The sequence below is a fragment of the Solanum dulcamara genome, chromosome 12 (assembly GCF_947179165.1).
Source record: "Solanum dulcamara chromosome 12, daSolDulc1.2, whole genome shotgun sequence".
NCBI lineage: Eukaryota > Viridiplantae > Streptophyta > Magnoliopsida > Solanales > Solanaceae > Solanum > Solanum dulcamara.
Window position 1 is genome coordinate 37,972,449 of NC_077248.1, and position 26,307 is coordinate 37,998,755.

Here is a 26,307-nt window from a genome sequence, read left to right on the forward strand (position 1 = left end):
TATAAGAACGTTCTAAATGACGGAAAGAAGGCATTTACACAAAATAACCTAGAGTGTCATTACATGTGAGGCCCCTATCCGTGATAGCAATTCAATGTCACAATATCACTATGTGAACAGGATGACCTACTTGCATTAGGAAAGAACAAAAATAACCTACACTAGCAACCAAATATCTGGTGTAGTACTTCCTAGTTTTGGCACCCAAAACTCATTGGATACCCAACATACATAAATCAATTATGCAAACCACTGCTAAAATGCATGATAAACTATTGAAATAGTCAAATCATTGATCTAAAGTCATTTTGACTACATTTTAATTGTGGTCAATTCAAATTCATCAAGTCAAGTAGTAAAGAAACCAACTATCCAAATCACTATACATGTAAATCATCAGACTAATTCAACAATCACCCTTTGGACGTAGCTAATAGAATATGTAAACTCAAATTTGAATTGTTCACCCAAAATATTAATTTTGATTAAACTTTTCACTCTTAAACTTTTAAAAGAAAAAATTCTTCACTTAAATGCACCTGATCGCATTGAAAACCATGTCATACATCTCTGTCAAGCATCACCAGAAAAATAAAGCTTCAAGGAGGTTCATACAAGGGATAGGAGTTCCAAAATAGAAAACAACCTTTTTTTCATTACAAATAATATTATATGCAATAAGTGTACATATCGTATGTATAGACATTGTTGCGACAAAAATTGGCAATGTGGGTGTAACCTAAAGATATGTCTACATAGATGTAATATTTCCTTTTAGGTTGTATTTTTTAAAAGAATGTCACAACAATTGTCTACTTTGTATCTCTTTTTGTTTACATATTTTTACAATCAAGAGGGCAAACAACACGAGTTCTAGCCTATCCTGTGAAAGAAACTTCGAAAATGTGGTCTTAATCAACAGTGGTATTAAGATGTAATTGAGCTATTAGTATAAGAAAAACCTTTCTTTTTAATAAGTTAATATGACACTAGGAAAATCCTAATGATTGATTTTATTATTTTAATATATAGAGACAAATGTAATAATAGAATGATTAATAATTACATCAAAAATGATAAGAGAATAAATTAATCAAGTTTTTAACTTGAGAAGTTCACAATAACGCAGGATGAAAAGTTTCTATTATATATATATATATATATTCAAATTTATGTTTATGAATCAAGAGATGACTTTAAGAAACTTGGAGGCAATTCCTTGCCCGTAGCTTTTCCTATGGCGTGAGCGCACGATGATATCGCAGGACCACCAGGGCCATGATATACCAAGTTGATATCGTTAAGGATGATTCCATTACAAGGATATGAAGCACTACAATCAAAAGTAACTGCTGCTTTTGAACTTGAAGATCCCCTTATGTTTTCGTATGTCACGGCCTTGATTTGTACTGAGCTTTCCTAATAATTGAAGAAATATCAAATCATATATATGTTTTGAATTAATGAATATCAAATTAAAAAATTATGATTTTGACATTACTTGTGTGTTTCAGTACTAAAATATATTTCCGGGAAAACATTTAACAACTTATCTCATTTATTTACATAAATCATTTTTCCTATATGCAATGATGGAGATGGAGTACTTGGGATCAGCACAATTCTAAAACTACGGAACCAACTGGTTTCACACCGAGAGAACAAGATCCGGAGCAACGACCCCAACAGTTTGGAAGATATCTTGAGAAAAGGTTTTAGCACTGGTGTATCCTATATGTACTCAAGTTTATTCGAAGGGAGGCCGAAGAAGTATTGAAAAGAGGTGTGTAACACCCCTCAAAAAATTTTCCCTAAAATTCAAACCCTTCTTGTATACGGGTAGGGTCGAACTCGAGTATTTAGGAGCGTATGCATGAGTCGAAATGAGTCTTAGAGAATTTGAGCAGCGTTAGAGGTGAGGTGGGTTCATGAAGGACCCCTAGGATCAAATTAAATTCAAAAGATTCGTCGTGGCTAAGTTTGGGTAGGAGTTCGCTTAAGGGGTTGACTTCTAACGACCCTATCTTTTGAAAGACGATAATATGGGTGGCCCGTGACCTATCAAATCAAAGGTCGTTGAGTCTTCTTTCCAACGCCACCAAGAATGAAACTTTTGGAGTTCAGAGTCGAAAGGTATGACGATCCTAAGATGAACTAGAACAGCAGAGATTTTCAAGCCTGGGTTGCAATTGCTGGAAAACTGGGCTTGGCACCGCAGTGGTGCGACGCGCCACTATCGCGCCAGAAACATACCTCAGTAGTTTGGGCTCTGGCGCAGCGCGCCACTAAAAGTTGTGCAGGGTTTTTCAGGCCAAATACCCAGAACTCAGAACAATGGCCTTGGCGTTGTAAGGGCGCGACGCGCCACTATCGCGCCACAAACATGCCTCAGTAGTTTGGTCTCTGGCGCGGCGCGCCACTACGAGGTGTGCAGGTTTTAGGTGTATTCAGCCTGGCGCTGCAATGGCGCAACGCGCCACTATCGCGCCAGGTGCATTTTAAGCCTATTTTCAGAACTTTTGAGGAGGGGCAATTTGGGAACTTACCCAAATTATATATGTATTGCCTTTGGTCTTTTGGGAACACATTTCTCAGCCTCACTCTCTCTCTAAAAAAAAGCCCTAGGAGCTTCTCTCTCTCTCTCTTCTTTTTCTTCCCCATTTCTAACAAGAAGAGTTCCAAGAGCTTCAAGATTTGAGTTCTCCATTGAAGACCCAACACCAAGGTTTCTTCAAATCTTCTCTAAGGTATGTAAGGCTATCCAAAACATGGGTTGAGTCCACCCATGTGCCCTATTCTTTCTTTGAGGATAGATGTTCATGAAAATGGAGTTCTTGGTATGGTCTAAGTTTAAATGAGTTTTGTCCCCTATTTATTTGGTTCTATATGTATTGATGTTGTTGAATTAAGAAGTTTCCCAAAATGAGCCTTTATATGAGTATGAGTTGATGAAAATGAGTTGTTAAATATGTTCTATTGATCTTCTTGACTATGTAGATTTTGATAAAGGATGTTATTTTCTTAAAAATATTGCTTATTATAAAATGTAAATTTAAAGTCTTGAAATTATGATAAGTCTCAAATATTTCTCATATGGATGGAGGAAATGATTGATTATACCTAGATGTTGCTATATATGTGCATTTAAATTTCTTTTGAAGATATGATTGAGATTGATCGGATAGTATGATTAGAAGAGATTTGATTGTGATAGAGTTGATGAGTTGACAAGGTTGTAATGAGACTTGTCGATGTGATTTGATTGAGTTGATTGGATGGAGTTTTATGAGCATTGAGTCTTGGGAGGAGTATCGAGCACCAAATTGGGCAAGAGTATAGTCCATACTCGAACCCAATAACTGCGTCGCCAAACATAGGAGGGATGGAACCGTTAAAGTCGGATGCTTCCCCGAGAGATTTGTCCTGACATTATAGGACCTGGTTGGATTGGATTCATGATTTATTGATTCGTTCATACCTTGGCAAAGTATGAACGGACGCGGCAACAACATCGGTTTGTTGTACTTTCACTGGCTCATAAGTGATGGTTGTCGGTTAAGAGAAATGTTACACCTCACCCTTTTAAACTCAGAATGTCTCATAAGTACCTTGGACATCACCATATGAACTGTATATGCTACGACACTATCAAATGACTCCAACGAAGGGAGGATGTGATACCCCGTGGTAGAGAAGGTTGGAAGGGGAATCATAAGAGTCCGGAAGGAATAGGAGGCCAAGTAACGAGTCGTAGGACTCGACTTATCTACGTAAGCTGCTAATTTAGAAATCTTACATACGTGAGTTACTTGATTACATACCAAGCTTACGTAGCAAGGGTTTCATAGTCTCTTAAAGTGAGACAAAATTACGAACGAGATTACGAACCCACGAGGAAGAGAAAAAAAAAAATTGCGGGGCAGCCAATGGGAGGGTGACACGTGGAAGCACCTGAGCAGGCAGGTGACCCACCTGCTTGAGGTCAAGTAGGTGACCCACCTGCTTGGGGGAGGTGGACCCCACTGCCACGTGGAAGCACCCCATTGGCCGCATGTTGAGGTGGCCCAATAAGGGGCTGACACGTGTCACCCTTAGGGGGGCTGACACGTGTCACCTCATATATATATGTATATATGCTTCTTAAGATGTTCATTATCCAGAAACAGCAGCTAACATAGAAAAAAAAACGTGAGAAGAGGCAGCCATGGTTGGAGAAAGTTTAAGGTAAGTTCCTTAATTTTCTTCCGTGAATTAATTATCTACAATGTTTTTCAACCATGTGGGGGTGTATACATGTGTCTTAGGATGCCTAAGGAACCATGGTTGCAGTTTACACTTGGAAAGAAATATGAGAAAGTTGAAGGAGAAAACGTTAAGAAATAATTAACCAACCCGTTTTTGGAAGGGACTGTTGTTAGTAATATGGGTATAACTTCTTGTGTACAGTTTCGTTTCGAATGATTTAATATGTTTTGGAAAGGTATTTCGTATTTCTATAACTTTCATTCAGACTCCAAAATCCAGTTCTACTTTTATCAGCTTCAAAAGTGGTGATGAAGTGTAGAGGAGGTACTGCTCAAATTTGGTTTTGGAAATTCTACACGGACAGCTGTAAGTATTGTGGTCATATCTTTTTGTACAAAATTGATGTAGGGATGATTCGAAATTGTTTGCGACCCTAAGACATATGTCTATAACTTTCATGAAGGGCGTAAATCCTGTTTCCCTCCATTACCCCTTCGAAACGAAGCGACAAGGTGAAACAGTAAACTGTCCAGATTTCACATTTTGGATAGTTTTGGCGAGTTTGACAAGTTTAACGTAAGGTAAGGTTTCTTCTTTAAATTTGAGCTTTATGTGTTCTGATGGAGCATGTTACACGCCCTATTGGTGGCTGGAAATATGAAAATGGCTTAGAAATACTTGGCGTTCGGAATAAACTAATTTGTAGCCGTTATAGTTGAATTGTTGTCGAAACAAAGTGTTGTTCTTGTGAGTTGCTCTGCAGGGGTGTGGCTTGTTGTTGCAGGGCCTGAATATGTCCTAATGTGGGTTAGGGTGCTTCTAGTCGAAGCCACATGACCCCTCTTTACGTATAATTAAAGGCGTCACAAAATAAAGGCTAGACGCCCTATTGAGATATCGTATTTTTTAAAGTTGTTTGGAGTGTATGTTGTATAGTGTTGGTATGAATTGCTGCAGGTTGTTGTTGTTGGTTGGCTGTAGGTCTTAGCGACCTAATTGGAAATTTAGATGGGGCATATTATAGGGGAGGTGCTGCCCAATTTTCGTTAACGCCTTAACAAACTAAAGGACTAGTCGAGGAAACGACTAAGGAAATAGATTTCATTAACATTAAGGCGTAATCCAAGATGCTGGAAAGTTAAGAGTAGTTGATATTCGTATTACTTTCATATTGAATAGGTTCGGAAGACGACGAGACGAGCAGGATAAAGGGTAACTCCCAAAAGGTATGTAAAGCTTTCTCTTGGCATGTTTTGGTATAAGTTCGTACAGCTATCTTTCTTTCCTTTTGGCAAGTTTTAGCTTTAAGTAAAGTGTGTGTGGAATGTGGGGATAATTCCATTCCCAAAACTCCAAGTATGCCTCATAACCCATATCCACTGCTTAGTATTGGAATTTCTGCAAGAATTGAGTATTGCCTAGTAAGGCTTCTATGTGTTAAACACTAGTATGTGGAAAGCTATCTCTCATTTCCCTTGATACGTATTTAGTACGGAAGTGAGATTATGATGCCATAATGATTCACCGAGCCCCATGATGGGCCGGGTATGAAATATGTGTATGCAGATCCCATAGAGGAAAGTACAGACTATATATAGTTTATTCCCTTTCTTCTTCTGGCATGTCTTAGTTGTAGGTTAAACATGATATGAGTTTCGGGGTAACTACATTCTTAGAAGCTCTTATTTATGTCTGAATATCGGACTTTTATAATAATCGAACTATTTCCCTGGAAACTTTTATACGTTAAAAAGTAACAAATGTACAAGCTCAAGTCTTACAGACTATATGTTAACAAATGTTTCTGGTTCCATAAGCGATTTGGCTTTACTTTAGTACGTGTCTAAGGACCCCGAAACACTAGCTAGTATAGCCCCTAATGGCATTTAAAGGGCATTTAAGGTGATTACATTACAATCCTGATTTTCAGACAATAGCTAAATTTTCTTCTACGGTTGAGTCTTCGATAATGATTTAAATTGCATATAGTTGCTCATTACTCTACTCGTGTATATTGTAACATTTCTTTCCCTGAGTCCCGGGCCAGGATATGTTCTCGTGCACAGTTCACTGCATTATTCACTGAGTCCCTCAATAGAGGGCCAGGATACGTGTATAAATATATGATGATGTGTTGTAATAAGGTGGTGATGGCACTGGGGCCATGATGGTTTTACATAGATGATTCACCGAACCCCCGCAAGGGCCGGATATATGATATGACTCGAACATGCATGTTTTTGTAATTCATAAAGTACAGGTACAGGTTTCTGAATTGATATCTTATCCCCTGATTCTCTATCTCAGATATGTTTCCAGTTGTATTATATTATGTTTTACATACTCAGTACACATATCGTACTGACCCCCTTTTTCGGGGGGCTGCATTCATGCCCGCAGGTACAGATACAGATTTTGGGAGTCCATCAGCTTAGGATTCCATGCAGCTCAGCTGGAAGAGGCTCCATTGTATCGGAGCCTAGCTTTTGATACTGTCCACGGATGTATAGAAATTGTTTTATCCATTCAGGGGTACGGCGGGGGCCCTGTCCCGCCATATGTTGTCATTTATATGTTTAGAGGTCTGCAGACATGTATATGTGGGTTGTGTATGTCAGTTTGATTCAGCTGGGTCTACATGATATATGATATATGTTATTATGTTATGGCAGCCTTATCGGCTTGCGTGCCCTATCGAGTTGTGGTACAAATGAAAAGGGCTACAGGTTTATGAAAATGTTATCGCCCAGTGGGGCTTTATTACATGATATTGTCTTATTTATGATTCAATGTGACCTCAGCTAATAGATATATGTACGGGGGGTCCAGGTAGGACCCTAGTCGCGGCCTACGGGGTTGGGTCATGACAGAAGTGGTATCAGAGCAGTTCGTCCTCGGAGTGTCTGCAGACCGTGTCTAATAGAGTCTTGGTTATCGATGTGTTGCGCGCCACATCTATAAACAAGAAGCTATAGGACATTTAGGATGTTACATTTCTTCTACATCTGAGATCGTGCTTTAGATCCGAGTCATAGGAAAAATTCCTTATACTAACCTTGGATCTTAACAGAAGAACGACACCAACAGAAAAAAGTAATTGATGACATGGAAAGTTATAAAGCATGCAGGTAAGTAAAGTAAAGCCATGAAAGATATTCGTCAGGTAAGATATTGAAATATAAAGTTGAAACCTGAAAGGAAAGTAGACAGAAAGTGCAACAGATGCAGTTTGAAGTTAGACATATGAGGTAAGTCCGGTATTTTTATATTATTGTTGACGTTGAAAGCCCTGTGTGGCTGCGATATGAGATGACATTGAAAGCCCTGTGCAGCTGTGATATGATATGTATATATATATGTTGGCCCTGTGAGGCATTGTTGGTATTTTCTGCGTGCAGGTTTTGAGATAGTAAGAAATATAGAGGAAACTCTGCCGAAATTTTCCCAGAACAAGGAACAGGGAATGAAACATAGATTTTTTGAGATGTCTGAGGAATTGATACCAAGTACCCCTACTATGTTTAACTAAAGCTGTAAGAGGTATCCTTTAGGTCGCTGACAAGGGGCACCCTTTTTACTTGAAGAATTTTATTTCGGAGGAATAAAAGCTTAATTAAGTAGTAAAGTTTAGGTTACGGTATCTCCAACTGTATTTGTATTGTAGGAATATAAACAGAGGGCTCAGAATGAAGGATAGGATGTCCCGCGAATGAGTTTCACTCTTTTGGAAAAAAATACCAAGCCCTCAACTTCTAATTGTAAATTAGATAAGTTGTTCCTAACTCGAGATAAACTCAAAAGGAAACCAGGTAGGTCGAGTATAAAAATGGAAGTACTATGATGATTAAGGGATTCGAGTCTCTTCCAACAATGATTGGAAAAGGGTTTACGATAACAGTTTATAGTTTTTCACCGACTAATTGGGGAAAGATCTTTGAATAGAAGCACCTCAAAGAGATGTCAGGAACCAAATATATATACTAGTTAAAAGGGGGATATGTAAGTATAAACTGAACGGTGTGATACGAGTATGCAGGGATAAAGTGGAACCACTAGTAAGACGCACATAGTATGCATTGCCTAAGTTAAAGACCTGCATTGAGAACGCAGTAAGAGCATGGAGCTTAAGATATAAAAAAAAATGACGCGTGTACACAACGTCGCCCCAAAAATAGTGGAACCCTTAAGGGATGAGGATGGAAAACTTAAGGAACAAACGATGCAACTTTTATTCGTCCCAAGAAACAAAGGATATAGGTTGGGACAAAGCCACTGCTTCAAGAAAACTTGGAATAGTTATCGTCGGAATACTAGTACTGCCTAATTGAAATTGAACGACTACAAAGTACAAACAGAGGAAAGTGCGGGTACCCCCTAAAGGGGGGAAGTTAATGAGAAAATGGCAAAGTTAGGAGGAGGCAATTGATATAGCAATAAATGTGAGATAGATGTCTAAACTTCGATAATATATCTTGCTAAACCAAGTTGGAAAGGTCCGGAAGTTACCAATAATTGGATGGAAGCCGGAATGCTACATAAGGTAGCGTTAAGAAGTTTGTGACGAGACCTTGAACAACATAACACTAGAAGGTGGTTGCGGATAAAAACACAAAACAAATGTAACCATGGAAGGATATCGAATAACTCAAGAGACACTACGAAGGATAATGACAACATGCTAGACCAAAAAGCCAAAATGTTGGCTATAGAGTTGGTCGCAAATGATGTTACGATAAATGTATAACCAAGGACAAAGGAATAGAAAGCCTCTTGTGGTAGAAAATGAGAAGATCACAAAATGAATAAAGCATAGGGGAGCTCATATGTCAAATTCCTTTAAAGCTATGCCAGCTAATAATAGCCAAAACTCAAAATGGCTCCAAAGGTTACTATATGAAAGAACTTTAGCGCTACTCAGTAGCCCACCCTAATGAATGGGTGCGTACAGAAAGGGGGGAATACAATAGGGGAAGTTAAACCAAACTGACCAAAAAGGGACATGGTCATAGCGGAACTAAAGGTTTACGCCGATACTGGTCGCAAGATAACAAAAGAAGGACAGGGCAAAACATAAAGACTCGCGAGACAACACTGAGGTAAATCTTGGGCTAAATTGAGTGTCCGCACATCGTAGAAAGGATTACAGTGAAATGATAGACGAAGACTTCCCAGGAAGGTCACCCATCCTAATATTATCTAGCCCTAGCATGCTTAACTTCAAAATTCTGATGGAACTTAATGCGTTAGTGCTGGTATGATCACGCGAGATGGAAGAATCTGAACTAGCAACGGAGAAACGATATGAGATGATGTACCCAGAGTATTATAAGATACGTTAAGGCAATTCTAACAAGAACTTAAGCAACACAAGGAGGATTAGCTAATTGCTAACTGACAACACACTTGAATGCCACAGTTCTTCAACATAGAACCAGTTAACGAGTGGAAAACCACAGAATAACAATATAGGCCAATTAAAGTTCTGAAAAGAGTCGAGAAAGACTATACGAGGCTAACGGTTCCCAAATTATCCACGTCATTACGCACCCATTTTATACTTGGTAAGAGTAGGGTGCTATATGAGTTGTTGTGATTAGGCTAATGAATCAGCCCATTTGCATCTAATCAAGAGCACCTATGCTGCTGAAATTAGAGGGAGTTATAGAACATGGAGAATGGTAAGGTTCCGTGAGGTTTCCTTATCCAATATCCCAGATAAAGGGACTTCAATTATAATTAACGTCTTGAGATCAGTCCAAGAAGAGGTCAGGAGCACAGACAGGTCTTAGTACCGTATTTCTCCCTCGAGATACTAAACAGACTGAGCGCACTATTAGACGCTAGAAGATATGTCACAAGCCGGGAGATTAACTTTGAAGGTAGCCGGAATGATTATCCATCACTTATCAAGTTGCCTACAATAATAATTACTACACTAGTATTCCAATGGCCTCGACATGATTAAGCAAGTTATTGACTAAAAGCCAGAGTCGGCAGGAATGACATACAGATAATCGACGTCGACATACAGAGTTCAAGTTGATGATTGGATGTTCAACATAGGGTCACCTAGAAAAGGAACTTGACCCAGAATACGTTAAACAGTATCAAGTTACTCATAAGGTGGGAAACGTGGCTAGTAAGTTAAGCTTACCACCTTAGTTGGAAACTATACGCCCAGTCCATTAGATACTGACGAGTCACCCAGGGTATATTCCATAAATGAGGTCCAGTAGATGGAATCCTATGAGGAAAATCCTACCACCATCCTGGATCGGCAAACTGGAAGATTGTAGACTAAAGACGTATCTTCCGTCAAGTTATGGTGGAAAAACCAAAACCAGAAAGAGGATGATCGGGGAACTGAAGAGAACATGGAATACAAGTATTTGCACATGTAATCGATGTCTACAGGTAACTCCAACTCTTGAGAACTCGTATGTTAATAATATAGATGGGAATGCATGTGATAGCATAAAGGAAAGGAAACCCTCTATAATTTATATAAAGTCTTACAGAAGGTTGCATTTAACATTCGGGGACGAATGTTCTAAAGGGGGGAAGGATGTTACACCTCACCCTTTTAAACTCAGAATGTCTCATAAGTTCCTTGGACATTACCATATGAACCGGATATGCTACGACACTATCAAATGACTCCAACGAAGGGAGGATGTGATACCCCGTGGTAGAGAAGGTTGGAAGGGGAATCATAAGAGTCCGGAAGGAATAGGAGGCCAAGTAACGAGTCGTAGGACTCGACTTATCTACGTAAGCTGCTAATTTAGAAATCTTACATACGTGAGTTACTTGATTACATACCAAGCTTACGTAGCAAGGGTTTCATAGTCTCTTAAAGTGAGACGAGATTACGAACGAGATTAGGAACCCACGAGGAAGAGAAAAAAAAAATTGCGGGGCAGCCAATGGGAGGGTGACACGTGGCAGCACCTGAGCAGGCAGGTGACCCACCTGCTTGAGGTCAAGTAGGTGACCCACCTGCTTGGGGGAGGTGGACCCCACTGCCACGTGGAAGCACCCCATTGGCCGCATGTTGAGGTGGCCCAATAAGGGGCTGACACGTGTCACCCTTAGGGGGGCTGACACGTGTCACCTCATATATATATATATATATATGCTTCTTAAGATGTTCATTATCCAGAAACAGGAGCTAACATAGAAAAAAAAACGTGAGAAGAGGCAGCCATGGTTGGAGAAAGTTTAAGGTAAGTTCCTTAATTTTCTTCCGTGAATTAATTATCTACAATGTTTTTCAACCATGTGGGGGTGTATACATGTGTCTTAGGATGCCTAAGGAACCATGGTTGCAGTTTACACTTGGAAAGAAATAAGAGAAAGTTGAAGGAGAAAACGTTAAGAAATAATTAACCAACCCGTTTTTGGAAGGGACTGTTGTTAGTAATATGGGTATAACTTCTTGTGTACAGTTTCATTTCGAATGATTTAATATGTTTTGGAAAGGTATTTCGTGGTTCTATAACTTTCATTCAGACTCCAAAATCCAGTTCTACTTTTATCAGCTTCAAAAGTGGTGATGAAGTGTAGAGGAGGTACTGCTCAAATTTGGTTTTGGAAATTCTACACGGACAGCTGTAAGTATTGTGGTCATATCTTTTTGTACAAAATTGATGTAGGGATGATTTGAAATTGTTTGCGACCCTAAGACATATGTCTATAACTTTAATGAAGGGCGTAAATCCTGTTTCCCTCCATTACCCCTTCGAAATGAAGCGACAAGGTGAAACAGTAAACTGTCCAGATTTCACATTTTGGATAGTTTTGGCGAGTTTGACAAGTTTAACGTAAGGTAAGGTTTCTTCTTTAAATTTGAGCTTTATGTGTTCTGATGGAGCATGTTACACGCCCTATTGGTGGCTGGAAATATGAAAATGGCTTAGAAATACTTGGCGTTCGGAATAAACTAATTTGTAGCCGTTATAGTTGAATTGTTGTCGAAACAAAGTGTTGTTCTTGTGAGTTGCTCTGCAGGGGTGTGGCTTGTTGTTGCAGGGCCTGAATATGTCCTAATGTGGGTTAGGGTGCTTCTAGTCGAAGCCACATGACCCCTCTTTACGTATAATTAAAGGCGTCACAAAATAAAGGCTAGACGCCCTATTGAGATATCGTATTTTTTTAAGTTGTTTGGAGTGTATGTTGTATAGTGTTGGTATGAATTGCTGCAGGTTGTTGTTGTTGGTTGGCTGTAGGTCTTAGCGACCTAATTGGAAATTTAGATGGGGCATATTATAGGGGAGGTGCTGCCCAATTTTCGTTAACGCCTTAACAAACTAAAGGACTAGTCGAGGAAACGACTAAGGAAATAGATTTCATTAACATTAAGGCGTAATCCAAGATGCTGGAAAGTTAAGAGTAGTTGATATTCGTATTACTTTCATATTGAATAGGTTCGGAAGACGACGAGACGAGCAGGATAAAGGGTAACTCCCAAAAGGTATGTAAAGCTTTCTCTTGGCATGTTTTGGTATAAGTTCGTACAGCTATCTTTCTTTCCTTTTGGCAAGTTTTAGCTTTAAGTAAAGTGTGTGTGGAATGTGGGGATAATTCCATTCCCAAAACTCCAAGTATGCCTCATAACCCATATCCACTGCTTAGTATTGGAATTTCTGCAAGAATTGAGTATTGCCTAGTAAGGCTTCTATGTGTTAAACACTAGTATGTGGAAAGCTATCTCTCATTTCCCTTGATACGTATTTAGTACGGAAGTGAGATTATGATGCCATAATGATTCACCGAGCCCCATGATGGGCCGGGTATGAAATATGTGTATGCAGATCCCATAGAGGAAAGTACAGACTATATATAGTTTATTCCCTTTCTTCTTCTGGCATGTCTTAGTTGTAGGTTAAACATGATATGAGTTTCGGGGTAACTACATTCTTAGAAGCTCTTATTTACGTCTGAATATCGGACTTTTATAATAATCGAATTATTTCCCTGGAAACTTTTATACGTTAAAAAGTAACAAATGTACAAGCTCAAGTCTTACAGACTATATGTTAACAAATGTTTCTGGTTCCATAAGCGATTTGGCTTTACTTTAGTACATGTCTAAGGACCCCGAAACACTAGCTAGTATAGCCCCTAATGGCATTTAAAGGGCATTTAAGGTGATTACATTACAATCCTGATTTTCAGATAATAGCTAAATTTTCTTCTACGGTTGAGTCTTCGATAATGATTTAAATTGCATATAGTTGCTCATTACTCTACTCGTGTATATTGTAACATTTCTTTCCCTGAGTCCCGGGCCAGGATATGTTCTCGTGCACAGTTCACTGCATTATTCACTGAGTCCCTCAATAGAGGGCCAGGATACGTGTATAAATATATGATGATGTGTTGTAATAAGGTGGTGATGGCACTGGGGCCATGATAGTTTTACATAGATGATTCACCGAACCCCCGCAAGGGCCGCCTATATGATATGACTCGAACATGCATGTTTTTGTAATTCATAAAGTACAGGTACAGGTTTCTGAATTGATATCTTATCCCCTGATTCTCTATCTCAGATATGTTTCCAGTTGTATTATATTATGTTTTACATACTCAGTACACATATCGTACTGACCCCCTTTCTCGGGGGGCTGCATTCATGCCCGCAGGTACAGATACAGATTTTGGGAGTCCGTTAGCTTAGGATTCCATGCAGCTCAGCTGGAAGAGGCTCCATTGTATCGGAGCCTAGCTTTTGATACTGTCCACGGATGTATAGAAATTGTTTTATCCATTCAGGGGTATGGCGGGGGCCCTGTCCCGCCATATGTTGTCATTTATATGTTTAGAGGTCTGCAGACATGTATATGTGGGTTGTGTATGTCAGTTTGATTCAGCTGGGTCTACATGATATATGATATATGTTATTATGTTATGGCAGCCTTGTCGGCTTGCGTGCCCTATCGGGTTGTGGTACAAATGAAAAGGGCTACAGGTTTATGAAAATGTTATCGCCCAGTGGGGCTTTATTACATGATATTGTCTTATTTATGATTCAATGTGACCTCAGCTAATAGATATATGTACGGGGGGTCCAGGTAGGACCCTAAGAAACTCCCAAATAGGTCTTGATAGTACTCTGAGTTAGATTGAGTTGAATTGTATGTGATTGGTCCCGTATAAATCATATTCTTGTTTAGACTTAGGACATTTGATTGAGTTGTTATTCCTCTTGAGTTGAGCTCCCGAGTTGATAAATTCTTCCTTGATGTTCGTTGTATTCGGCCATTTTACATACTCGTACATTCCATGTACTGACGCCATTTGGCCTGCATCATTTCATGATGTAGAGACAAGTACTAGAGATCATCAACCGGCGCTTCGTTGAAGATCCATATACGCTTCCATCCAGTTGGTGAGTCCTCCTAGTTCCCGGAGGATATTGAGCCTTCTTGTACAGTTTTGTTGTCTTTTCTTTTATTTTGATTGTTGGTAGCCATGGACTTGTCATTGGCACCTTTTAGACTTGGATAGAGGCTTCATAGACTGGAGTGTGGGGAGGTTGAACGGTTAATTCGAAGAGTCTTATTATTTTGTTGTTGAGTTGATGAATGCTCGGCCTTCAACCCTCATATTGCGAATTTATTTCATTAATCGAGTTTCCGCTAAGAGAATGTGATTGAATGAATGTGTGACTGGACCAGGTGGTTCGCTCGGAGGTCAGAAATGGCCTTCGGGTGCCGGCCACGCCTAGGGTACCCACCCAGGGCGTGACAAACTTGGTATCAGAGCCCAGAGTTCAAGTGTCCTAGGGAGTCTATGAAGCCGTGTCTAGTAGAGTCTTGCTTATGGGTGTGTTGTGCACCACACTTATAAGCAGGAGGCTATAGGACATTAGGAATTGTTTCACATCTTTCATACTCTGACTTCGTGCGATAGAGTTAAAACTCTATAAGACTCCTTTCGAATTCATGCGTTTGTACATTACAGATAATGCCTCCAAAACGTACTGCTAGCCAGAGGAATGTTGATAACGCCGAGATTCCCCAGTCCGAGGCACGCCCGGCAAGGGATAGAGGCCGACCTGCGAGATACTCGGAGGCACCCCAAGTGCCATCTACTCCACCTGCACCCACATCATAGGCAGAATTTCGAGCGGCAATTGCAATGCTCAAACAACTAATGGCTGCCCAAAGTGGTAATCAGAGTTCGCCGACTCTTAGCTCTAGCTCCCAAGATCCATCTGCTGCCACTAGAATTAGGGACTTTTTGAGGATGAATCCACCGGCATTCACGGGTTCTAAGGTGGATGAAGATCCCCAAAACTTTATTGATGAGATATGGAAAATTCTAAAAGCTATGCATGCTATGGAAATTGAGGGGGTTGAGCTGGTGTCTTATCAACTCAAAGATGTGGCAAACATTTGGTATAACTAATGGGAACAAGGTAGGGGTGAGGATGCCGAACCTGCTAGGTGGGATGAATTTGAGGGAGCCTTTCTTGACCACTTCTTTCCCTGAGAATTGAGGGAAGCGAAAATGGAGGAATTTGTGAATCTGAAGCAGGAGGGTATGACTGTTAAGGAGTACGGCCTGAAGTTCATCCAGCTGTCCAGGTATGCTCCCGAAATGACCCCAGATATGAGGTCAAAGATGAGGAAGTTTGTCTCCGATTTGGAGAGACATGTGAAGAAGGAATGCAAAGCGGCGTTGTTAATCTCCGATATGGTTATTTCAAGGTTAATGGTGTACGCCCAACAGGTGGAAGAAGAGAAGAGGAAAGACATAGAGGAACATCTGAGCAAAAAGGCAAGATCAGCTGGGCATGAGAATGAGCAAAGGCAAAGCAAGGGCAACAGATCCTTCTTCCAGAAGAGGCCTTCCAACTATGCCTCATCTACTTCCAGTGCACCGATGCCGCAGAACAGGTATGATCGGCAGGGATAAGGTCGCCAGAATTTTAGACCCTAGGGTTCTCAATCCCAAGCTAGCATGGGTCAAGGTGCGTAAGGGAAGCCACCATACGTCAAGTGTGGTAAGCTTCACTTGGGAGAGTGCAGAGCGGTAAGGATGGGTTGTTATAAATGCGGCCAAATAGACCATTTTTAGAAGGAGTGTCCAGCATGAGGGAACAGAACCCATTTCTCTACCACCGCACCACCAGCTAGGGGTAATCAGAGGGGCGCTACTTCAGGTACGAGTGGAGGTACAAACCGCCTATATGCCATGGGCAGTCGCCAAGATCAGGAGAACTCTCCAAACGTCGTGACGGATATGATTCGAGTCTCTTCTCTTGATTGTTATGTGTTGATGGATCCGGGTGCCACCCTATCTTTTGTGACTCCTTACGTGGCTAGTAAGTTCAATAAAATTCTCGAATATCTTCTCGAGCCTTTCAGTGTAGCTACTCCTATTGGTGATTCTGTCTTAGCTGAGAGAGCCTATAGAGATTGTACTATGTCAATTCATCACAGGGATACCTTGGCCGACTTAGTTGAGTTGGACATGGTTGATTTTGATGTGCTCCTTGGCATGGACTGGCTTTATGTCTGCTATGCCTCGATTGATTGTAGAACTCAGGTTGTCAAGTTCAAAGTCCCGAACGAAGCTCTCATAGAGTAGAGGGGCAGTCCTATTATGCCTAAGGGTAAGTTTATTTCTTACCTTAGGTCCAAGAAGCTAATCTCAAAAGGGTGCATTTATCACCTTGTCCGAGTGAAGGATGACAATATCGAGTCTCCATCCCTGGAGTCGGTTCTGATTGTTAATGAGTTTTCGGATGTCTTTCCTGAAGATCTGCCTGGAGTCCCTCCTGATAGGGAGATCGATTTCAGGATTGATATTCTTCCTGATACCCAATCTATCTCGATCCCTCCCTATAGAATAGCTCCGGCTGAGTTGAAGGAGCAGCTGAAAGACTTGTTAGATAAGGGATTTATTAGGCCGAGTGTCTTACCATGGGGTGCTCCGGTCCTATTTGTGCGGAAGAAGGATGGGTCCCTTAGAATGTGTATCGACTATAGGCAGCTGAATAAGGTCACCGTAAAGAATAAATACCCTCTCTCCAGAATAGATGACTTATTCGATCAACTTCAGGGTGCCACTTATTTCTCAAAGATAGACTTGAGATCCGGCTACCACCAGTTGAAGGTGAGGGAATGTGATATTCCGAAGACTGCTTTCCAGTCTTGTTATGGCCATTTCGAATTTTTGGTCATGTCCTTTGGGTTGACTAATGCCCCCGCCGCTTTTATGGATCTCATGAACCGAGTATTCAAGCCATATTTTGATATGTTTGTGATTATATTGATATATGATATTCTGGTTTACTCCAAGAATGAGGAGGAGCATGCCCATCATCTTAGAGTCGTCTTGCAAACTTTTAGAGACCAGGTATTGTATGGAAAGTTCTTCAAATGTGAATTTTTTCTTGCATCAGTGGCCTTCCTAGGCCACATTATATCTGAAGATGGTATTCAGGTTGATACTTAGAAAATTGAGGCAGTGAAGAGTTGGCCCAGACCCACATCCCCGACAGAGATAAGGAGCTTCTTAGGTTTGGCAGGCTATTATCGAAGGTTTGTAGAGGGATTCTCATCCATATCATCACCATTGACTAAGCTGACTCAAAAGAAGGCTAAGTTCCAATGGTCTGATGCTTGTGAAGAGAGTTTCCAGAAATTGAAGGCCAAGCTAACCACTGCTCCTGTTCTAGCATTGCCCAAGGGAACAGAGGGCTTTGTGGTCTACTGTGATACATCCATAATTGTCTTGGGTTGTGTGTTGATGCAGAGGGGGGAGGTGATAGCCTATGCTTCGAGGCAGTTTAAGGTTCATGAGCGAAATTACCCAACTCATGACCTTGAGCTGGCAGCTGTGGTGTTTGCACTTAAAATTTGGCGCCACTACTTGTATGGAGTGCATGTTGATGTATTCATCGATCATAAGAGCCTACAATATGTCTTCAGCCAGAAGGAACTCAACCTGAGGTAAAGAAGATGGCTTGAGCTACTCAAGGACTAATGTTGTTGCTGATGCTCTTAGCAGGTTGTCCATGGGTAGCACTGCCCATGTGGAAAAGGGAAGGAGGGAATTGGCGAAGGAGGTACATCGATTAGCCTGATTGGGAGTTCAACTCGAAGAGAACAATGAAGGTAGAGTAAATGTTTGAGATGGGACCACGTCCTCACTTGTAGCAGAGGTAAAGGAGAAACAAGATTAGGATCCCATCCTCCTCCGGCTAAAGGAAGTTGTTCACAAACAAGGGGTGATGGTTTTCACCAAAGGGGGAGATGGTCTGTTGAGGTACCGAAGTAGATTGTGTGTACCCGATGTCGATGATGTTCGAAAGAGGATTATGGACGAAGCGCATAGTTCCAGATACTCTATTCATCCGGCTCTACAAAAATGTACTATGACTTGAGGGAAATCTATTGGTGGAGTGGGATGAAGAGGGATATTGCGAAATTTGTTTCCAAGTGCCTGAGTTGCCAACAGGTGAAGGTTGAGCATCAAAGGTCATGTGGTTTAGCCCAAAACATAGGAATTCTAGAATGGAAGTGGGATATGATCAACATGGACTTTATTACAGGCTTGCCGAAGTCCCGAAAGCAACATGATTTCATTTGGGTGATTGTGGATAGAATGACGAAATCAGCCCACTTCTTGGCGGTTAAGACTAATGACACCACAGAAGATTATGCAAAGTTGTATATACAAGAGATCGTCATATTGCATGGGGTCCCTTTGTCTATCATCTCAGACAGAGGAGCTCAATTCACTTCCCAATTTTGGAAATCCTTTTAGAAGGGATTGGGTTCGAGGGTGAACTTAAGTACAACCTTTCATCCCCAGACAGATGGCCAAGCAGAGCGCACCATCCAGACATTGGAAGATATGTTGAGGGCTCGACTTCAAGGGAAATTGGGACGATCACTTACCTCTCATAGAGTTTGCATACAATAATAGTTATCATGCAAGTATTCAAATGGCTCCTTATGAAGCTTTGTATGGGAGGAGGTGTAGATCTCCCATTGGGTGGTTTGAAGTTGGTGAAGCTGAGTTGATTGAGCCTGACCTTGTTCACCAAGCCATGGAGAAGGTGAGAGTTATCCAAGATAGGCTAAAGACAGCCCAAAGCCGCCAAAAATCTTATACCGATGTGAGGAGGAGATACTTGGAGTTTGGGGTGGGAGATTGGGTGTACTTGAAAGTAGCACCCATGAAGGGTGTCATGAGGTTTGGAAGGAAAGGAAAGCTCAGTCCTCGATATATTGGTCCTTACCATATTTTGAGGCGGATTAGGAGTGTTGCTTATGAGTTGGAGTTACCCTCGGAGTTAGCTTCTATTCATTCGGTGTTCCACATTTCGATGTTAAAAAAGTGCTTGGGCGATCCCTCATTGGGATTTCCTATTGATAGCGTTGGAATTAAGTATAGCTTATCCTATGAAGAAGTTCCGATCCAAATTCTTGATCGCCAAATTTGCAAATTAAGGAACAAAGAGGTCGCCTCAGTCAAGGTCCTGTGGAGGAATCAATTTGTTGAGAAAGCCACATGGGAAGCGGGGGAAGCCATGAGATCTAAATATCCCGATCTATTCATGCCTACCGAGGAGAATGTTGAAGGTAACGACATTTCCTTGACTTGAATTCATTAGTGTATTTTGAGTTTTGATTGATATTTGTTTGAAAATTTGATTGATTGAATGACTGAATGTTGATTGTGATCTGTACCCTGAGTCCATTCCTGGCCACTCGTCATTCGAGGACGAATGATTCCAAAGAGGAGATAATGTAACACCCCTCAAAAATTTTCCCCTAAAATTCAAACCCTTCTTGTATATGGGTAAGGTCGAACTCGAGTATTAAGGAGTGTATGCATAAGTCGAAATGAGTCTTTGAGAATTTGAGAAGCGTTAGAGGTGAGGTGGGGTCATGAAGGACCCTAGGATCAAATTAAATCTAAAAGATTCATCGTGGCTAAGTTTGGGTAGGAGTTCGCATAAGGGGTCGGCTTCTAACGACCCTATCTTTTGAAAGACGACAATCTGGGTGGCCTGTGACCCATCAAATCAAAGGTCGTTGAGTCTTCTTTCGAACGCCACCAAGAATGAAACTTTTGGAGTTCAGAGTCGAAAGGTATGACGATCCTAAGATGAACTAGCACAGTAGAGATTTTCAAGCCTGGGTTGCAATTGCTGGAAAACTGGGCTTGGCGCCGCAGTGGCGCGACGTGCCACTATCGCGCCAGAAACATGCCTCAGTAGTTTGGGCTCTGACGCGATGCGCCACTAAAAGTTGTGCAGGGTTTTTCAGACCAAATACCCAGAACTCAGAACAATGGCCTTGGCGCTATAAGGGCGTGACGCGCCACTATCGCACCACAAACATGCCTCAGTAGTTTGGTCTCTAACGCGGCACGCCACTACGAGGTGTGCAGGTTTTAGGCGTATTCAGCCTGGCGCTGCAATGGCGCGACGCGCCACTATCGCGCCAGGGGCATTTTAAGCCTATTTTCAGAACTTTTGATGAGGGGCAAGTTGTGAACTTACCCAAATTATATATGCATTGCCTTTGGTCTTTTGGGAACACATTTCTCAGCCTCACTCTCTCTCTAAAAAAAAGCCCTAGGAGCTTCTCTCTCTCTCTCTTCTTCTTCTTCCCCATTTCCAACAAGAAGAGTTCCAAAAGCTTCAAGATTTGAGTTCTCCATTGAAGACCCAACACCAAGGTTTCTTCAAATCTTCTCTAAGGTATGTAAGGCTATCCAAAACATGGGTTGAGTCCACCCATGTGCCCTATTCTTGCTTTGAGGATAGATGTTCATGAAAATGGAGTTCCTTGGTATGGTCTAAGTTTAAATGAGTTTTGTCCCCTATTTATTTGGTTCTATATGTATTGATGTTGTTGAATTAAGAAGTTTCCCAAAATGAGCCTTTATGTGAGTATGAGTTGATGAAAATGAGTTGTTAAATATGTTCTATTGATCTTCTTGACTATGTAGATTTTGATAAAGGATGTTATTTTCTTAAAAATATTACTTATTATAAAATGTAAATTTAAAGTCTTGAAATTGTGATGAGTCTCAAAGATTTCTCATATGGATGGAGGAAATGATTGATTATACCTAGATGTTTCTATATATGTGCATTTAAATTTCTTTTGAAGATATGATTGAGATTGATCGGATAGTATGATTAGAAGAGATTTGATTGTGATAGAGTTGATGAGTTGACAAGGTTGTAATGAGACTTGTCGATGTGATTTGATTGAGTTGATTGGATGGAGTTTTATGAGCATTGAGTCTTGGGAGGAGCATCGAGCACAGAATTGGGCAAGAGTATAGTCCATACTCGAACCCAATAACTGCGTTGCCAAACGTAGGGGGGATGGAACCGTTAAAGTCGGATGCTTCCCCGAGAGATTTGTCCTGACATTATAGGACCTGGTTGGATTGGATTCATGATTTGTTGATTCGTTCATACCTTGGCAAAGTATGAACGGACGCGGCAATAACGTCGGTTTGTTGTACTTTCACTGGCTCATAAGTGATGGTTGTCGGTTAAGAGAAACTCCCAAATAGGTCTTGATAGTACTCTGAGTCAGATTGATTTGAATTGTATGTGATTGGTCCCGTATAAATCATATTCTTGTTTAGACTTAGGACATTTGATTGAGTTGTTATTCCTCTTGAGTTGAGCTCCCGAGTTGATAAATTCTTCCTTGATGTTCGTTGTATTCGGCCATTTTACATACTCGTACATTCCATGTACTGATGCCATTTGGCCTGCATCATTTCATGATGTAGAGACAGGTACTAGAGATCATCAATCGACGCTCCGTTGAAGATCCACATACACTTCCAGCCAGTTGGTGAATCCTCCTAGTTCCCGGAGGATATTGAGCCTTCTTGTACAGTTTTGTTGTCTTTTCTTTTATTTTGATTGTTGGTAGCCATGGACTTGTCATTGGCATCTTTTAGACTTGGATAGAGGCTTCATAGACTGGAGTGAGGGGAGGATGAATGGTTAATTCGAAGAGTCTTATTATTTTGTTGTTGAGTTGATGAATGTTCGGCCTTCGGCCCTCATATTGCGAATAGTATTTCATTAATCGAGTTTCCTCTAAGAGAATGTGATTGAATGAATGTGTGACTAGACCAGGTGGTTCGCTCGGAAGTCAGAAATGGCCTTCGGGTGCCGGCCACGCCTAGGGTACCCTCTCGGAGCGTGACAATGTGATTAGACATGATATGGCACAGTTGCAGCTCACCGAGGACATGACCTTAGATAGGAGGCTGTGGAGGACTCAGACTAAGATAGTGGGCTAGGTGGATTATCTTTTCTCCATAGTAGTCGTAGTTTTGCTCATTTATTTATTAACATTTGATTTCTGCATTTGATTACTGCTTATATTTGTTGGTCCGGTTTACTTTGGGTATCATATTTATCTATAGTAGTTAATGCTCCTTTCTTTCTGGTCTTTCCTACCCTGACTTTCTCGCTCTCATTATTCATATGTTTATATTATTTTCGATATGCCTGGCTCTACTGACCTATGTCTTGTTTTCCTTATTTTTCCTCTCTTGTTCTTCTCTCTTAAGCCGAGGGTCTTTCGGAAACAGTCGTCCTACCTTTTAAGATGGGAGTTAGGTCTGCGTATACTCTACCCTCCTAGACCCCACATGGTGGGATTATACTGGGCTTGTTGTTGTTGTATTTTTCCTATAATGTTTTATTACATCAGCTTAGATTTAGAAATTATTATTAATCATTTCTAGTAAGGAATTCTATTCAACACATGTTAAGATAGTATGTTCTACTCAGCAATCAAACCATTTTTTATTTAACATGCATGAGTTCGTTCTAACATATAAACCCAACACAGTAAATTTAAATATTAAAAGAAGGAAAATGCAAGTACCTGCTACAATTACCGGCCGGACAATAATGTTGATTAATAATTATAGTATTCAACGCTTTTATCATGGTTATATCCTCAAAAATTATATTTGTAACGGTACCGGTAATCGATGATGCCCAAGTATTAATTCTGATCCCATTTTGAGTCTTGATGAAAGTGCAATTTTTGACGTGTATATCCTTCACAATGTCATTTGTAGGTGGTTGTCCTAAGCTACCGATACTTATTCCATGGCCAGGGCCACAAGTGACCCCTGAAATGTTGATGTTTTGAACGCCTACGATCATAGCTATACAATCATCTCCGGTGGCAATGTTTGAATCCACTACATGGATGTTGGTTGAGTAGCCTATATGAATACCGTCGGTGTTAGGGCTGTAACCTGGCGCCGTTATTTGAACATGCCTAAATTTTATGTTATTGCTGCTAAAGACGTTGATGTGTACACCCTTGCTATTGTTTGAATGTATGTCATGCACAATCGAATTGTTGATGAAATAGAATCCAAGTGTCTGGTTCAAATTTAAAACAAAATAATATTTTATTGTTAACTTTACATTAAAATTGCAAAACATAAAATCTTGTAATGATAAATGGGACAATACAAACTTTGATAAATTATCAAATCTTTTCTGAGATAAATGGCCCTCCTAATTGTCATTTTAAATTAGCTACATTTTCCTCTCCTACGTTGAAGCTAGGTTAGGAGATCTAAAAAGAATGTACAGATTGAGACCATACAAGTTTAGGAAACTTCTGTAATTATAAAATGCCTTTGTGACCTTATAATAGCCGAGGCTATCTTTCTCATCAGTTTCCACTTAACTTTTACAAGATAATTAGGGCATAAAAAGGACACAACCAATTAAAGGTATTGTGAAAACAAATTGATTTTAGTGACCTGAATTAAAATTCCAACTATGTCAAGTAATGAATCAATATTAGAGTACTTTTTTCAAAATTTTACATCAAATAAGTTGAATCAAGATTTCAATGCTCCTTCATATAAAAATAATAAATAAATTAAAGTGGAATTCATCAAAAATAATTTTACTTCAAATTATAAAACATATCATAATATATTAGACAAAAAAATTAAAACTTACAAACGGAAGGGTTGCACATTGATGCTTTCCCCAAGCACAAGCCCCTTGTCCATCTAATGTTCCATGTCCTTTAATCTCTAAGTCATTAATATACTGAAAACAAATCCAGGAGTCATTGCAGAATATCTTAGGATCTGTTGGAGCTTTAATAACTCATTTAATTTTGAAGGTCATAGCCGATCCCTTGCATGGTCCACTAAAGGTTGCAGCAATGTATACCCCCAAAGGTATCAATGTGGCGTTCCCATTCCATTTGCATGCATCCGTCCAAGCATTCAAAAGTGCCTTTCATAATAAATAAATAAAAACTTATTAATAACATATAATAATCCAGTCCGCTAGTGATATTGTCCATTTTGGGATTAGTATCGCACGATTTTAAAATGCATCACTAGGGTGTAAGACCTGCTTATTTATATACCTAACATATCTCATGTGTTTTGCTGATGTGACACTTCTTATCCTAAGATGGAGTGTCACATACTTGCCCCACCACATGGAATTTGCCTTGACTTAGCACTGAGGTTTGTCCCTTTTTATCAAGATCCGCCTAAACTAAGTTGAACTCTGGCCCACATCAACAAGATTGACATAGAAGTGGCTCTGATACCATTTATAATGGCCAAGTCCACTAATGATATTGTTCAATTTGGACCTAGGGCTGCATGGTTTTTAAAGGTGTTACTTATATACTCAATATCTCTTTTATGTTTTGTCGATGTGGACTTCTTATTCTATCATGATGTGTCACATTACCTTAGCAAAATAGACTCTGTTATACATGTAGTAATGCCTTAAATGAAATGAATCTACTAATATGAATGATTTCATAGATAGCAATACATTAAAAACAGACACAATTAACTTTTGTGGTCTGTACTCCGTCATTCCTTATATATTAAAAAATTTATTAGAACTTTTTGGAAAATCAAGTGAGATTAATAATTTCCTTTCAAGATTACTCTCATTATTAACTACATAAATTAGTTGTACGTACACTAGAATTTTAAAAGAATAATCAATAAAGGTAATTTAGTAAAACATATTCCTCATTAATCCTCTTTTCGATATATTTTACTTGTTGTGGTTATCTAAATAATTAGCTCAAAATATTTGTTAGTTTAGTAGATAAAGATATAATTTATAACATTATCTACCTTTACTCTTATTCTAATAAATTGGAACAAAGATTAGTATAGTAAGAATGAACAGTATTTAATTAAGATAAAAAATAAATAAGCATAAGCAAGTTAAAATATTCTTTTAGTTAGTGTTTTCTTATGAGAAGTGCAAAAGATAATTAAGTAAAATTGATCGAAGGAAGTAGTTTTTGAGCGCCAAACCAATAAGAGAGTCTAGTAAAAATTAGCAAATTGATACTTTCATTCTTAGAAATTGTGCCAATCCAAAATCCATGTAGGTCATAATGGCCTCTATCCTTCCCTCGCTAGTAAATCCGAACCCACACTGGATTAATTTAGAAAAGTTTGAGGTTTAATGTGGAAATATAAATTTACAAGTCTAAAAAATCCTTTGATAAAAGTGCAGAACGAACTAAATAATCGCAAGAATAGAAGTTTGTGTAGAAGAGCATCTACGATTTACCACAACAGTTTGAAAAGAAATGCATTGTACAAACAATAGAGACAGAGAGTAAATAGATACGAAGATGTTTGGTGATGTGAATCGGCTAAACAACTCACCGAGAACTCTCTATTAGTCTTGACCTATACTCGATTTGTAACACCCTCCAAAAAATTAAACTAATACTTGCATTTTCAATTGAACATTTCTTGTAACGACCCTCTAGGTCATGTCCTCCATTTCGATAATTTTAGTATTTAGATCTTTTTTTGTAGCGACCCCAAGTCATTTATGACTTGCTAGGACTGACAGCTTGGTCATCTAGTTGTTCATTTGTATTATGTGCAAGTTTTCAAATTTTGGAGCTCCTAAAGTTTGAACAAATGATCTTGATCAAAACTCTAGGAAGACGACCTCAGAATGCAAAGCTTTGGATGCTTATGGAGATATGACTTTGGTAAAGATCTGCT

General features: G+C 39.8%; 1 pseudogene; it reads right to left on the reverse strand.

Moving 5' to 3' along the window:
* Positions 1–1,176: 1,176 nt before the first annotated feature.
* The window catches only part of LOC129875716 (exopolygalacturonase-like), a 25,645-nt pseudogene continuing 514 nt past the window's right edge, over positions 1,177–26,307 (reverse strand).